Below are 15,518 nucleotides of genomic sequence, written 5' to 3' on the forward strand. Positions count from 1 at the left end.
AGAGTTTGTCTCACTAGAGGCGCTTGAATCGCCAACCAGGGGCTCGAAGTTCGCCACATCAGCAACGAATACACTTGACTAGAATACTATAAATAGAGATATGGTTCACTTAGTTTAGACACAACACTTTCTATACTTCAAATTTCTTACTCTGTCTTTCATAGTTGTACTTCCAATGCTTGTACGAGACTTCTCCACCTCCAAGGATTTGCTCATAGAAGGAGATAGTAGTGAGTTTCATTGTCTTGGAGTAGCAATCTTCTGATTACAAACCAAGTAAATTCGATTATCTCGTACCTTCCTTTTATTTTGTTTTAATTTATTTAAGTGTTTGTCTAATTTTAGTTGAAAGAACAGGAAAGACATTTTTGTAATTTCAAGAAATTCATTCCCCTCTTGTCGGGCACACGGGACTAACAAGTAATATCAGAGCGAGGACGCTTTAGAAGGATTAACTATCGACCGAAACACACAAGAAATGGTCGGACCAAATATCTACCCGCCTAAGTTCGAGGGGAAGTTCGCGACATGGAAAAAGAAAATTGAGATATTTTTTAAAATTGATTTTGTTTTATTATCAATAATAAAATATGGTTTTATAGCACCTAAAGATTAGCAAGGAGCCGATAAAGAAGAATACCTATAAACAAAAACGGAGTAAGTCGACCTCGTGGCAAGTGGCAAAGCATAATTCCATCTACTAAGTATTCTACCACCACAAGAAGTTAACTGGATTGGAGCCAACGAGTCAGTCAAAGAGCTCTGGGAGAAATATCTGAAGTTACACGAAGGGACCTCGGAGACCAAACTTGCAAACCGAGATCTGCTCTGGAACCAATTTAGTAACCTCAAAATAGAAGAAGATGAAACAGTCACACATCTACATTCGAGGATCAAGGAATTGATCACCAGACTTACAAATCTCAAAGAAATGGTAACAAACTGAGATTCATTAAGATACGCTTTAAATATATTTCCGAGAACATCCGAGTGGATATCTATAGTCGACTCCTTTTATATCTTTAAGGATCTCGAGGTAAGTACATTAAAAAATTTTATTTTTTACTTTTGAACTTCACAAATCAAGATGTGCAAGCTTAAAAAATAAAGAATAAAAGACAACTCAAAACCTAGCATTAAAATCTAATTAGAAAGGCAAACCAGATTCAGACACATCACTCAATGAAGATGAAGTTGCATTTATGGTAAGAAAGTTTAGTAAATTCCTTAAGTCTAACAAGTTTAACAAGTCGTAGGCTAAGAAACTTTTATAAAGCAAATAAAAGGTGCGGTGCTATAATTGTCACGAAGAATGACACATCAAGGATAACTGTCCAAAACTGAAAGAGAATGACAAGAACAAAAGACTAATCCAAACAAAATATAAGAACCTAAAAGTGACGTGGGATGAATCTTCATTATCAAAGTCAGAAATTGAAGCCTACGTCGGACTTGCAATTATGGCAAGTCACCAAGAAGTAAACGATGAAGCAAACTCATCCAAAATGAGTATCGAGAACATCGACGAAGGGAGAGCTACTTTAGAAGAAGGCAGCAATAAAAGGGGAGAGTCGAACAACAAAACTGACACGGTAAGTAAAGTACACACTCTACCTCCTGATTAATTGTATAAATTTGTCAAATTACTCTCTAGAAGTTCTTGTAAAATAGAAATAAAAAATGCACAACTAGAAATGGAAAATTTAGAATTAAAAATTATTTTAGCAAAATCATATCTACTAGAAGAATTGGTTACAATCAAAAATAAAAATAAAAAATTAAAAGAACAAATAGAATTATTAAAAAAGAATGATGCATGCCTAAATTCAAGTAGTTTTCAAAATTCAAATTTTAAAAATTATGGTAGGCTTAATTGGTATTTTAGATATCATAGGTATTATAAAAATTTATTCCTAGAAAATATTTTATTAATCCAGTATGTAGGATAGGAACCTATCTTAGATTCTAAACTCATGTATAATTTATTTTTTTAATTGATTTACTAGATTGAAATTGTCTTATTTAAAAAAATATGTTTTGCAAACTTACTCTTAGTATATTTTGTTCAAAATTTTTACAGTCACAAGACATTAAATTCTCTGTTAGAATTAATTTTCTCAAAAAATTTTAACCATTAATTAATTTTCTACGAATTTTTTATTAAAATATTAATTTTTAATATTAAAAATTCTTAAAAAGTTAATCTTTGAAAATTTAATTTCTATACATATATACTTTCTATTTTACATACTTTTAAACAGTTGTAAGATTTTTTGAGCAAAAAATCTATTTTTCAAGTATTTTCCTTTGCAAATACATTCTTCTATATAAAATAATTAATTTTCATTAATATTAGTCTTATTTTTTTTGTGCAAACTTTAACTCAATATTGGATAAGTATGTTTAATAGTGAAAAAAATTCAGAATTTTTTAAAGATTAAAAATAATTTTAAAATTATTTATTTTAAAACTAATTTTTAAATTATAAAAATTTAGAATTTTCAAAAAATAATTCCCATAATTTTTTTAAGTATTAGTTACTATTTATGTAACCCTTAGAAAATTTCTCCAATTTTTTTGATGACTATTCTTATTTTTAATGTGATCAAAATGGAAGAAATAAGATTAAGTGTGAGGAGGAATAATTTTTTCTAATTTATTGCATTGCATCGTATTTATTAAATGCATTTCATTTAATTTTGCATACATTTTACATAATTATGTATTTTACTATTATTTTACTATTTTGGTTTAATCCTAACTTAACTTGGGTTGATCCACATAAAAAATGGGAAGATTGTAAGTACTCAGGGTTTGATATGATCAACCAAGTCAAACTATATAGAATCGAAAGCGCTAAAGGAGGTGAATAGCACTCGTGACTTTTTATGTTTTTCAAGAACATTCAAGAGAAATAATAGGCAGCAAAAATAGAAAGTAAAGGCAAAAGGAAAACACAACGCTAACACGACCAAGTTTTACTTAGTTCGGAACCTATGACGACTCTTACTCCAAGGCCTGCATGTGAGAGTGCTTTCGTTGGATAATCACTAATCAATCGAAGGATATAAATACAATTTCGATTGAATACAAGTCACTTGAAAAATAAAAAACACCGACGACTTGGAGAAAGAGATCTTAAACGTCGTTATCGTCGGAGCAACCTTTGGGCGTCGTAGAGACATTTTCAGAGTAGCGAGTGGGAGAGGAAGTTGTTTCAATTGATGTGTGTTGAAGTTGTTGGTTAAACCCTCCTTTTATAACCTCATCCGGGAACTTGGAGTGTGTTGATGTGGTGAGCTCTTATCAAAACTTCATCCTGGAAGTTTATCCATGTCCAAGTGCCCGGGCCCCCTCCAGGCGCCTAGATTGCTAACATGAGTTGGCTAGTCGTTGTACTCCAACTCAGCATGATGATGAGAATTTACTTGTCCGTGCGCCTGGAGTAACTCTGGGTGCTTAGACTGTCAGGGTACCTGGCCAGACACCCGCCCGGGGCTCTCCCTCATCAAAGCTTACTTGGGCGCCTAGAGGAACTCTGGGCGCCTGGGCAAGCTCTGGGCACCTAGAACCTTGTTTCCAGTCAACTCTTGCTTTCGACCACCTGCACCACAGAGTTAGAAAGACAAGTAATAACATAAAAAAGTAAAGTGGTTTTCGGTAGTTTTCGGACTGTCCGATCCTGACTTTGAGTTTCACTAAAACTCTAGGTCCGACCGACGCTACTGTTCCCACTTCGGGGAACACATCCTCACCTATTTCTCTTAGGAGAGTTTATCTTTTACAAACAGTCCTCCAGATCGTCTAGACTTTTGCATAGCATCCGAGACCTTAGGACTATCACCTAGTGTTCTCAACTCTAGGATTTTCCACTTGGTGTCTGCGACCCCCAGAATTTCTCCTAATATCCTCGACCCTAGGATTTTGTCTGATATCCTTTGTCTGATATCCTCGACCTGCCAAGTCTTTGCCCAATCTCATAAATCAGGACTTCATTGTCTAATCACATTAGGACTTTCTACCTTTTGCCTAGCCTTAACTAGGACTTTCACTTTCACTATAAGAAAATCTGCAATCAACAATAGTTAAAAGATAACGATTTTAACAAAAATCGTTGTCTTTTTGCTATTTTTTAATAAAGACAACAGTTTTAGAAAAATTATTGTCTTTTAGTGTTGTTTGGAGGGGCTACGACAATGAATTTTAAAACCGTTGTATTTAACTATTGTTATAAGGGTTACGATAACGTTTTTTCTAATCGTTGTCTTTTTCAACTTTTTTTAGTTTCAAGACAACAGATATTTTGATTAAAATATTAATTTCCTAATAAGTCCCGAGGGTGAAAAAACTCTCCTTTGTCAAAGACTCACCTCCTTCATCAAATACTCACCTTCATCACCCTCGACGCTTCTCCGGCAACCGACGATGAGGCATTCAACTCCCGCAACTTGACGGTGAGGTGCTCGACCCTTCACTACGACTACTCTCACGTTCGACTCCCGCTGTGACATGTTTTGATTTGTTTATTATGGTGGCGATTTGAAAAGTTATAATTGCACAAATATCCATTTTTGTTGGGTTTAGTTTCTACAAATCTAAATCTGGAGTGATCTTCACTTTTTTTTCTTTGTCAATGGCATCATTGCTGAGAGTGTAGCACTAGAGGCTTGTTGTCTACAACCTAGGTCACGTTATTTCACCTTATTTTTCCTGTGGAGAAGAGATTTAGAGGAAAAAGAGACATATTTGGCTTTTGAGTGGGTTCTAGTTAGATTTAGTGTCGTGAAGTCTAAATCTTGCAACATCTCAACTTTGCAGTTATGCCTTGACTAGGAGTGAAAGATGAGGAAGCACGGATGACAACTTCCTTAATTAGCATCCTCTCCAGGTCTCTATATAATTTCTTTTATTTTTCCTCTTATTATTTATTTCCTTATGGTTTAGTTGCGATTCATCTAATCCCTTCATTTTTTTGTTGGACTATGTGCAGGTGATAGTGATAGCTATTTTTCTTGCTCTCAAGTTTGCTTTCTATGTGTTCTTTGTTCCTTTAGTTAGGAAGAGGCTAGCTGTTTCAGTAAGTGGTATTGGGGTTTTACACTCCTCTAGTATGTTATTCTTCTCATGAATTGTTCATTTCTTTGTCTTCTTACCGCGTGATTGATCTCTCAAATCTCACATCTCTGTCTATTTTTTTTAGTCCTGTTGTTTCAATCAATTGCATTATTAAAATTAGTTATGAGCAATTTGATCCTCATGTTCTAATTATAACAAATTTTAACAAAAAACTTTTCCAGTGTATTCATAAACATTAAGTTACAAGCTACATTTTTAATCATTAATTGTTGCGAGATTCTCTTCATATTCTAAAATGATTAATTTGACAGTAGCAACTACAATATTAATAGAAGAATGATGTTTGTTGTCGCATTTCGTTTCCAAGCTATCAAATTAAGATATGACATTGGCAAGTTCATCTATCTTTAGAATTGGAACTAAAATTATCTTTGGATTAATTTTAGGCATGCTAATCGGATTCGTCACAAAATATCATTAGGAGAAGTTTCTAATGAAGTGGTTTTCAAGTTGCCGAGAGTATCTCAATAGTTGAGGGTGAGTCCTAATTCTTTTACTAATCTCTTATCTTCCACTTTACTAACTACTTTTAAGTGCAAGTGGCCACTTTTCTATATGTACTTTTTATTTTGCGAATCTTTATTTATATTACATTTTGTATAAGAGATTTGTTTGTAGCTTTTCCCTTTCATATTTAGATAAATAGCTTCACTTTTTCAAGAATTCCTTTTCTAATTCTGGTTTTTTGTTCTACAGGCTCCCCTTTAATTGTGCTTTGTAACTTTGAATCATTTCAGTAGTCTTGACTACAATTAAGATTCTAATAGTGTTAATTATATTCCGTCTAGTAGATGGTAAGGGCACATAAGAATAAAGCAATAGCTCACCATCTTGGCCAGCTGAAGGTTATTTCTCTTATCTTCCTTTCTTCTTAAACTTGATTATTCCCCTTAGTTCATCTTTCACTTCATTAATGTCATTAATTTTGTCTGGCCATTTATGACCGCTCTCGATAATTTTCATGTTTGTATGTGCTGGCCACTCTAAAAGTTGGGTTCATTTTGAAGCCTGAGATTATATATTTTTTTGTTGAACAAGATAATGAGTGGAAGTAGCACCCAATGCACTTGTCTTTTTTTTGTTGATACCATCTCAATTCATTAAATCTTAATTAAACAAGCCTGACAATTACATAATATAATACCTAGGCTATAAGGGAGAAGTAACACCTGTGGATATAAATATTTTACTTGTAAAACATGATACTTTTGCCATCAATGAATCTCACTTTCTTTTGCCATTGATATCTTAGCTTTTGAAAAAAAAAATCATTATTTTTCACAAAAAATGCAGAACCTTGCATTAAGGAGTGAGAGAGGTTAGCATCGTAAAGATATGAGCTCAAAATAGATGCACTCATGATGATTCTTTCTCAATATAGGCGAATGAAATGTGAATTTTACATCATTGCTTTTTACAAGTAAAAAAAATGGTAATGATATAGCCATGTGTAAAGTAGTTAAAATCTCTCTTGGTTAAAATAATAGTCCCTGGATATGATCCCCTAGACATGTATTAACTTAGTAACTTTTTTGATATACATCATCAATTTCAATGCTAATGCCATGTGTACTGGCTTAAAGCTCCACTTGAATTGGATGATAGTTCTCAAATAATATCCTATGGGCTATGGATGATAGTTCTTAAATAATATCACAACTCCAAATTTCTATAAGCAGGATAAGATTTATTTACTAAGCTATCTTTTGTTTTCTCTTTATCATGTTGTTTGCTTATAAATTTTCCTTTTTATATTCCTATCCTATTAAGTTTTATACATCTAATACTATGGTTTTCAATGGTCTAGAGTTGGAGAAGAACACTTGCACAGGACTCGAGTTGCAGCTAGAGTTCACTGGAGTTTGTACACTTGAGTTGGACAAGCAGATATTGTTATATTTATGGAGTTAAATTGCAATCATAGCCTTTTATTCAATAACTTTGTAGATTAGAGTTTGTAGACTGGAGTTGAACTTCAAACTCTGTTGTAGACTTAAGTTTCTATATTGTATTTTATCTGGAGTTTCTCTATTATACTTTATCTAGAGTTTGACACTTTATGTTTTGTGAAATTATTAGTGTACATTTGTGTGTTCGTGAAATCATTAGTGTCTGATTATGTATTTGTGGTGTTTAAATGTTATCAATGCTTTAAAAACCATTACGAAATTGTTGTCTTTGATAAAGGACAACATTTTATAAACATTGCAAAGTTGTTGTCTTAGGTATAAAACAACAATAGTTTAAAAACATTGCAGAACCGTTGTTTATCACAATGTCTATCACGATAAAGGACAACAATCTTTAAACATTACAAAACTGTTGTTGTTAGACAACGATTTTAAAAATAATTATCGTTTAGAGGAATATTTAACAACACCATCAGTTACAACAGTTTTAGAAGGACAAAGACACCTGATAAAATTCATTGTTTTTTAGCTTTTTTGTTATAGTGTTTGCCTAAGATCACTTAGGACTTTCCTTCACACTTAGTTCAACTTGTTAGATCACAACACAACCTAATTTTGAACTTTTGCTAATATCAAAACACAGGTTCGATTAGCTAATACTTTCAACACCAACAAGTTAGACTCTACGTATTTGATATCTTGCGTCTGAGTGTGCAAGGACTTAGGAATGCAGAAAGTCAACCTGAAGACACAACAAATGAGAAGGATGGCATGAGAATCGAGTCAATGGGCTCAGTGCATCTGAGGGATAAGAAGCTAAGGAAGAGTACAACAGTGGAGCTAGAAGGATGCGTGCGATACTTCCGAGGGACGAGAAGTCGGGGCGGAATACTGCTTGAGGAGAAAGCCGGAGTTAGGTTCGAGTGAGCTCAAATCTGGAAGGCCGGAACATTACCTAAGCGACAGGAGAAGAACCCAGTGACTGGAAAAGGCACCAGATAGTCAGCAACTAGTTGACTGGTCCAGGCGCCCTGACCATCTAGTCTAGGCGCCCGAACCACCAGGGTACTGAACAGGTGCCAAGTCATAGTGGATCACTTTTCGGGTCCATGTCAGCAACGATCCAGGCACCCGGATATGAAAAAAATTCTATCTTCCAACTGTTGCGAAGTCATTACGTGGAGATAGAGTTTGCCTTGCTGGAAGCGCCCGGATCACCATTCAGGCGCCTGGAGTCCTCCACGTCAGCAACGGATAAACTTGAGTAGAGTAGTATAAATAGAGCTTTGGTTTACTTAGTTTAGACACAACACTTTCTGTAATTCAAATTTCTTACTTTGTCTTTCATAGTTGTACTTTCAACACTTGTAAGAGATTTCTCCACATTCACTCGTAGAAGAAGATAGTAGTGACCTTATATCATCTTGGAGTAGCAATCTTCTAATTACAAACCAAGCAAATCTAGTAGTCTCATACCTTCCTTTTATTTCGTTTAACTTATTTAAGTGTTTATCTAATTCCAATCGGAAGAACAAGGAGGGTTATTTTTGTAATTTTAGGTAATTCACCCTCTTTTGTCAGCCCCACAGAACCAACAAAAAATAAACAAAAGGTTATTCATTTGACTCAGGTAGTTGATTGATAAATTTTGGGACAAAATAGAAGGTTATTCAGTCAACTACTAGAATCGACTGATGTTTTCCCAGAATGTTCAAAAGTTAACTTGGGAAGATGACTCAATAAAGCATAATCAACTGATGAACTACAAATAGTCATCTAATGGTTATTTCATAAAGTGATTAATGAGAATCCCGAAGATGCGGACTTTTCATTTCTTATGATATCGATCATATCAATCACAATAGCTAATTGATGATATGCAAATAGTTGACTAGTAGCAATGAAGATAATGTAGGATCAAAATTGACGTTATAGGAGATGAATAATATGATGAATTTTACTAGCTAAAAATAATTAAAAAGAATACTCAAAGTAGGATAACGGAAATAAAAATAACTTAGCACAAGTTTATCAAGTGAAGCAAGACAATGTAAGCATGAAAGGGACTTAACTAAAATATTGAGCATACAAGACTTGTATAATAGTTTATCAACCAAAGTAGAAATCGACACATATAATAATTATAACATATGATTCTTATTTTTAATTTCTCCTTTTTAGAAAGCCTCTAGAGATGGAGAAATTAAGCATAAAAACAAATAATATAGCAACAATACTAATAAAAGAATATATGCTTAGTGTTGCCGATTAGAATTGAAGCACAAAGTTGTAGCGTGTCGTTGTTGCAGCACAAAAAGCACAAGAGCACTAAGAGCACAAGTATAGTTGAAAAGAATTAATAGGGATGATTTGAAAGTTCTACCTCAAGGCCCTTTATATAGCACTCCTTATGTTGATAGTGTGGCAAGCTCGAGTTGACTGGAACCTCTCCAGTCACTTGTAAGCTATTGACGTGGTTGCAATGTCTATCTAATACATAATGTTGTCCATGTTCTCCGATCGCCAGGAGGATGGTCAAATTTGATCTTGACCCGCCTCGATTGGATCACTAGATAACATCTTCTACTGGTCACTTGTATGCTTCAGTCATCTGTACGCTCCAGTCGCCCCGACCTAACTATGGTCGCATGGACTCTCCAACTTCATTCATCGAGAGTTATTACCAACCAATCATTCGAATTCCTTCTAGTCATCTGGAACCGTCAAACTTTGCTTCCCTATAATTATTACACATAATAAGTATGATAGAATATCTTAAGTTACTTGCACTTATATGCCTAGATGTTCAGCTTCGGGCTGAACCATCTAGTGTGAGTTGTCAAGTTTCAGCTATATTCCACTTGGACTTGATTACTAAGCTTTTAGTTTTTAGCTGACTCCACTTAAACTTGTTTTTCAAGCCCTCAACTCCTAGCTAGCTCCACTTCAACTTGATTCACCTAGTTCCCAACTAGGACTTTTTTGCTTGGTTTCCAATCAAGACTTAGCTCCTACCAGATTCCCAATAAAGACTTCAGTTGATTATTTCCACTAGGACTTAGTTAGTGTCTGGTTCCCAATCAGGACTTGTACCACCTAGCCTCACTAGAACTTTCACCGTCTAGTTCCCAACCAAGAGTTGCATTGCCTATTCTCGCTAGGACTTAACTTTTGTCTAGTTCCCAACCAGGATTTGTCCACTTGTCAAATTTCCTACACCGACATACTTGACACAACTTCGTTAGATCCTCAATAGGCTAACTTTAAACTTAATCATACATCAAACTTAGGTTTGATGTTGTGCTCCCAAGACCAATAGATAAAAGGTTACGGTTTACTCATCTCATAAAGAAAAAGGTTTTGTTAGATCTGTTCAAAGGAGCTCTAAGGCAATTGTTGATGCATTCCATGACCATAAGAGAACAAATCTAAAGCAGCCCAAGCGATCAAGCTGTAAGTACCCCATGGTGGTTTTGATATGATCAACTACATCAAATTAGACTCTGCGTATTTGATATCTTGTGTCTAAATATGCAAGGACTTAGGAATGTAAAAAGTTAAGCAGAAGATGTGGCATATAAGAAGGATGGCACAAGAAGTGACGGGTTCAGTGCATCCGAGGGATGAAAAGCTGCGAAAGAGTACGCCGGTGGAGCGAGAAGGATGCATGCGACGTTTCCAAGGGATGAGAAACTGGAGCGGAAGACTACTCTAGGAGAATGTCAGAGTTGGGTTCTAGTGAACTCAACTTTAGAAAGCTGGAGGATCACCCAAACAACAGGAGATGAAGCCATCGATCGGAGAAGGTGTCGGACGAATCAGCACTGGGTTGACTGGTTCGTGCACCCGGATCAACTAGTCCGAGTTCCCAAACCACCTAGTCCAAGCGCTCGTACCATCTAGTCCGAGCGCCCGTACCATCTAGTCCGAGCGCCCGTACCACCAGGGTGCTGAACAAGCACCTCGTCACAGTGGATTACTCTTCGGGTTCACGTCAACAACAGTCTAGACGCCCAAAGATGGTCCAAGCACCAGGACATGAAAAATTCCATCTTTCAGCCATTACAAAATCATTGTGCAGAGATAAACTTTGCCACGCTAGAGGCACTCGGATCACCATCTAGGCACCCAGAGTCTGCCACATCAGCAACAGATAAGTTCAACTAGAGCACTATAAATAGAGTCATGGTTCACTTAGTTTCAAAAAATAACACTTGTATTACTTCTTCGATTTCTATTTTAGTGTTCATACTTCAACTTTTGTACGAGGCTTCTTCGCGTACATCAAAGGAGAACTTTGTTACTGCTTTGAACACCTTAGATTAACAACCTCCCAGTTGTAACCAAGTAAAATCCGGTAGCCTTTTGTTTATGCAATTTATTTTTGATTTTCTAACAAGTGTTTTCTAATCAAAGTCAAAAGTTGTGAGAAGGGTATATTTCTAACTAACAGGCAATCCCCCCCTCTTGCTGGTCGCATGGGCCAACAAGTGGTATCAGAGTGAGGATGCTTCAGAAAGACTCACCGCTGATTGAAACATATAAGAAATGGTTAGACCAAGTACCTACCGGCCTAAGTTTGAGGGGGAGTTCACGACATAGAAAAAGAAAATGGAAGTATTTTTCAAAATAGATTTTAATTTATTATTAATAATGAAATATAGTTTTGTAGCACCTAAAGATCAACAAAGATCTGATAATGAAGAATACCTGTGGACAAAAAAGGAGCAAGTCGACTTCGTGGTAAATGACAAAGCAGAATTCCATCTTCTAAGCGTTCTACCACCACGAGAAGTCAATCAGATTGGAGCCTACAAGTTAATCAAAAAGCTCTTGAAAAAATTCTTGGAGTTACACGAAGGGACCTCGGAGGTGAAATTCGCAAGATGGGATCTACTTCGGAACTAGCTCAACAACCTCCGAATAAAAGAAGGTGAAACAATCACTCATCTACACTCAATGATCAAGGAACTGATCACTGGACTCATGAATCTCAGAGAAATAGTAACAAATATAGATTCATTAAGGTAAGCTTTAAATGCATTCCCTAGAACAACCGAGTGGACATCCATAATTGACTCCTTTTATATCTCTAAGGACCTCAAGGTAAGTGTACATTAGAAAATCTATTTTCTACTTTTGAATTTCATGAATCAAGATGTGCAGACTTAAAAAAATAAAAAAGAAAAGATAGCTCAAAACCTAGCACTGAGAGCTAACCAGAAAGGTGAACCAGATTCAGACACATCACTCGATGAAGATGAAACTGCATTTATGGTAAGAAAGTTCAGTAAATTCTTTGTGTAACAAGTATAATAAGTCGCATGCTGAGAAACTTCCATGAAACAAACTAAAGGTGGGATGCTATAATTGCCAAGAAGAATGACACATCAAGGGCAACTGCCCAAAATTAAAGGAGAAGAACAAGAACAAAAGACCAACCCGAATGAAACACAAGAACCTAAGGGTGCGTTTGATTCAAGTCATCATATATAACCTTGGTTATGTGATTACCAGGTAATCACATAACCAAGGTTATGGGGAATAAAACATAGTCAAATATTGTTTGGTTCAACGTAGGTAATGCAACAAAAACTTGTTTGTTTGAAGGTTTTAATGAATATCCTAGTTTAATATTTTACCGTATTACCCTCAGTTACAAAACTAACTATACATATTATTATTATTATTATTATTTATTTTTAAATATTTTTTACTTTTCTTTTTCCTGTATATTTTTTTACTTTTTAATGTGTTTTTTTAATGTTTTTATATTTTTTATATTATTTATATTTATTTTTTTTATTTTTTTTACATTTTTTTAATTTAATTTTTAATTTAATTTTTTTTATTTTTTAAATTTTTTAAAATTTTAAAATTGTTATAAATTTTTTATTTTTTTTTTAACTTTTTTATTTTTTTTAAAATTTTTAAATTTTTATTTTTAAAATTTATATTTTTAAATTTTTTTTATTATTTTTTTTTAAAATAAATTTTAAAATTTTAAATTTTTTTAAACATTTTTTTTATTTTTTTACATTTTTTAATATTTTTTTTTACATTTTTTCTCTTTTTTTTCATGCTTTTTCTTATCGGAGGGTATTTTTTGTAAAAAAAATTCGTTAACCCCGGAATCAAGAAAAACCTTAGTTTTCTGAGGTTTTCCGATTCCGGGCTGCATGACCCTTTTGCTGACGTGTTGGGCATGGAATATTACTCGGGAATCATCGAATGCCTAAACCAAACAAAATTTTTGTTGATAACCTTGGATGGATAACCAAGGTTATCAAGAATAACCCCGAACCAAACGTACCCTTAAGGTGACGTGAGACGAATCGTCATTATCAGAGTTAGAAATTGAAGTCTATGCTGGACTTGCACTGATGACAAGTCACCAAGAAGATGACAAAACAAGTTCATTCGAAATGAGCATAGAGAGCTTCAACGAAGGAGGAGTTACTTTAGAGGAAAGCAACAATGAAGGGGGAGACTTGGATAACAAGATCAACAAGATAAGTGAGGTATGATCTCTACCTCTCGATAAATTATATAAATTTGTTAAAATGCTTTCTAAAAATTCTTATCAATTAGAAATAGAAAATAAAAAATTCGAAAAGAAAAATTTAGAATTAAAAGTTATTTTAGAAAAATCATGTCCACTAGATGAATTGGATAAAGTCAAAAATAAAAATGAAAAACTAAAAGAACACCTAGAGTTATTGAAAAAGAATGTTGCATGCTTAAATTCAAGTTCTTTTCAAAATTTAAATTTTAGAAATCATGATAAACTTAATTGATATTTTAAGATACCATAATGGTCAAATTGCAAAGGTATCATAAAAATTAATTTTTAAAAACTATCTTATTAATCTAGTAGATAAGAACCTATATTGAACTCCAAAATCATGTATAACTTAAATTCTTTTTAAATTTGATTGATTTACTATATCGGAATTGCTTTACTTAAAAAAAATATTTTTTTTTACAAACTTACTATTAGTAGTTTTTTGTTCAAAATTTTTACAGTCACAGTACAATAAATTATTTGTTAGAATAAATAATTTTAAAATTTTCTGATCGTTAATTAATTTTATACCAATTTTTATCAAAATATTAATTTTTAATATTAAACATTGTTAAAAAAATTAATCTTTAAAAATTTAATTTTTCTACAGATATATTTTCTATTTTACATAGTATAAAAAATTACATGATTTTTCGAGCTCAAAATCTATGTTTTAAATATTTTCCTTTATAGATACATCTTTCTGCATAAAATAATTAATTTTTACTAATATTAATGTTATTTTTTTGTAAAATTTTATCTCGACATTGGATAAGTATGTTTAACTGTGACAAAAAAATTTCAAAATTTTTGAAAATTTAAAACTAATTCTAAAATTATTTCTTCAAAAACTAGTTTTAAATCATAAAAATTGAAAATTTCGAAAACTAATTTCCACAATCTTTCTAAAAGTTAGTAACTGTGTATGAAACTCTTAGAAATTTTCCCTAATTTTTCGATGATTACCCCTATTTTTAATGTGATCAAAGGGAGACAAATAAGATTAAGTCTAGGGGAGGAATAACTTTTATTGCATTGCATATTTATTAACTACATTTTCATACTTATTTATTTTACTATTTTAGTTTAGCCCTAACTTAATTTGGGTTGATTCACGTAAAAAAGGGGGAGATTGTAAATACTCTGTAATGGTTTTTATATGATCAACCAAGTCAAGTTAGACTCTGCGTATTTAATATCTTGCGTCTAAGTGTGCAGGGACTTAGGAATGCAAGAAGTCAAACGGAAGACGCGACGTATGAGAAGGATGACACGGAAATCAAGTCGACGGGCTCGGTGCATCCAAGGGACGAGAAGCTACAGAAGAGTACGCCGGTGGAGCGAGAAGGATGCGTGCGGCGTTTTCGAGGGACAAGAACCCGGAGCGAAGACTGCTCAAGGAAAAGACTGGAATTGCATTCGAATGAGCTCAACTCTGGAAGGCCGGAGGATCACCCAACTGGCAGGAGATGAAGCTAGCGACTGAAGAAGGCGTCGAACGAGTCAGCACTGGGCTGACTCATCCAGGCGCTCGGACTAATAGGGTGTCAAATAGGTGCCTCGTTGCAATGGATCACTCTTTGGGTCCACGTCAGCAACAGTTCGAGCACCCGAAGATGGTTCAGGCGCCTAGACATGAAAAGTTCTATCTTTCAGTCGTTGTAAAGCCGTTACACGGAGATAAACTTTGCCACGTTGGAGGCGCCCAAATCACCATCCAAGCGCCCGAAGTCTGCCACATCAACAACGGATAAGTTTGACTAGAGCACTATAAATAGAGTCTATTGGTGCAGCGGGGCCAGCAAGAGGGGGTGAATTACCTACAATAGAAAAAAATAACCCCTTCTCGTTCTTTTGATTTAATTAGTAGTATAATAAAAATAACAATAATAAAAGACATAACTGTT

The 15,518-nt window shown here is 34.1% G+C and overlaps 1 long non-coding RNA gene across 4 annotated transcripts; it reads left to right on the forward strand.

Annotated features, from left to right (window-relative positions):
• Nucleotides 1–4,335: 4,335 nt before the first annotated feature.
• LOC122040208 lies at nucleotides 4,336–7,142 on the forward strand. Of its 4 annotated transcripts, none has more exons than XR_006128549.1 (6): nucleotides 4,336–4,459; nucleotides 4,819–4,888; nucleotides 4,991–5,077; nucleotides 5,523–5,613; nucleotides 5,833–5,981; nucleotides 6,944–7,142. It is a non-coding gene; the product is annotated as an uncharacterized LOC122040208 (long non-coding RNA). The 4 variants fall into 4 exon arrangements; XR_006128547.1 differs by having other exon boundaries at nucleotides 4,358–4,454; XR_006128546.1 differs by having other exon boundaries at nucleotides 4,358–4,454; nucleotides 5,925–5,981.
• Nucleotides 7,143–15,518: the final 8,376 nt, after the last annotated feature.

The sequence above is a fragment of the Zingiber officinale genome, chromosome 2A, assembly GCF_018446385.1.
Source record: "Zingiber officinale cultivar Zhangliang chromosome 2A, Zo_v1.1, whole genome shotgun sequence".
Classification (NCBI taxonomy): Eukaryota; Viridiplantae; Streptophyta; class Magnoliopsida; order Zingiberales; family Zingiberaceae; genus Zingiber; species Zingiber officinale.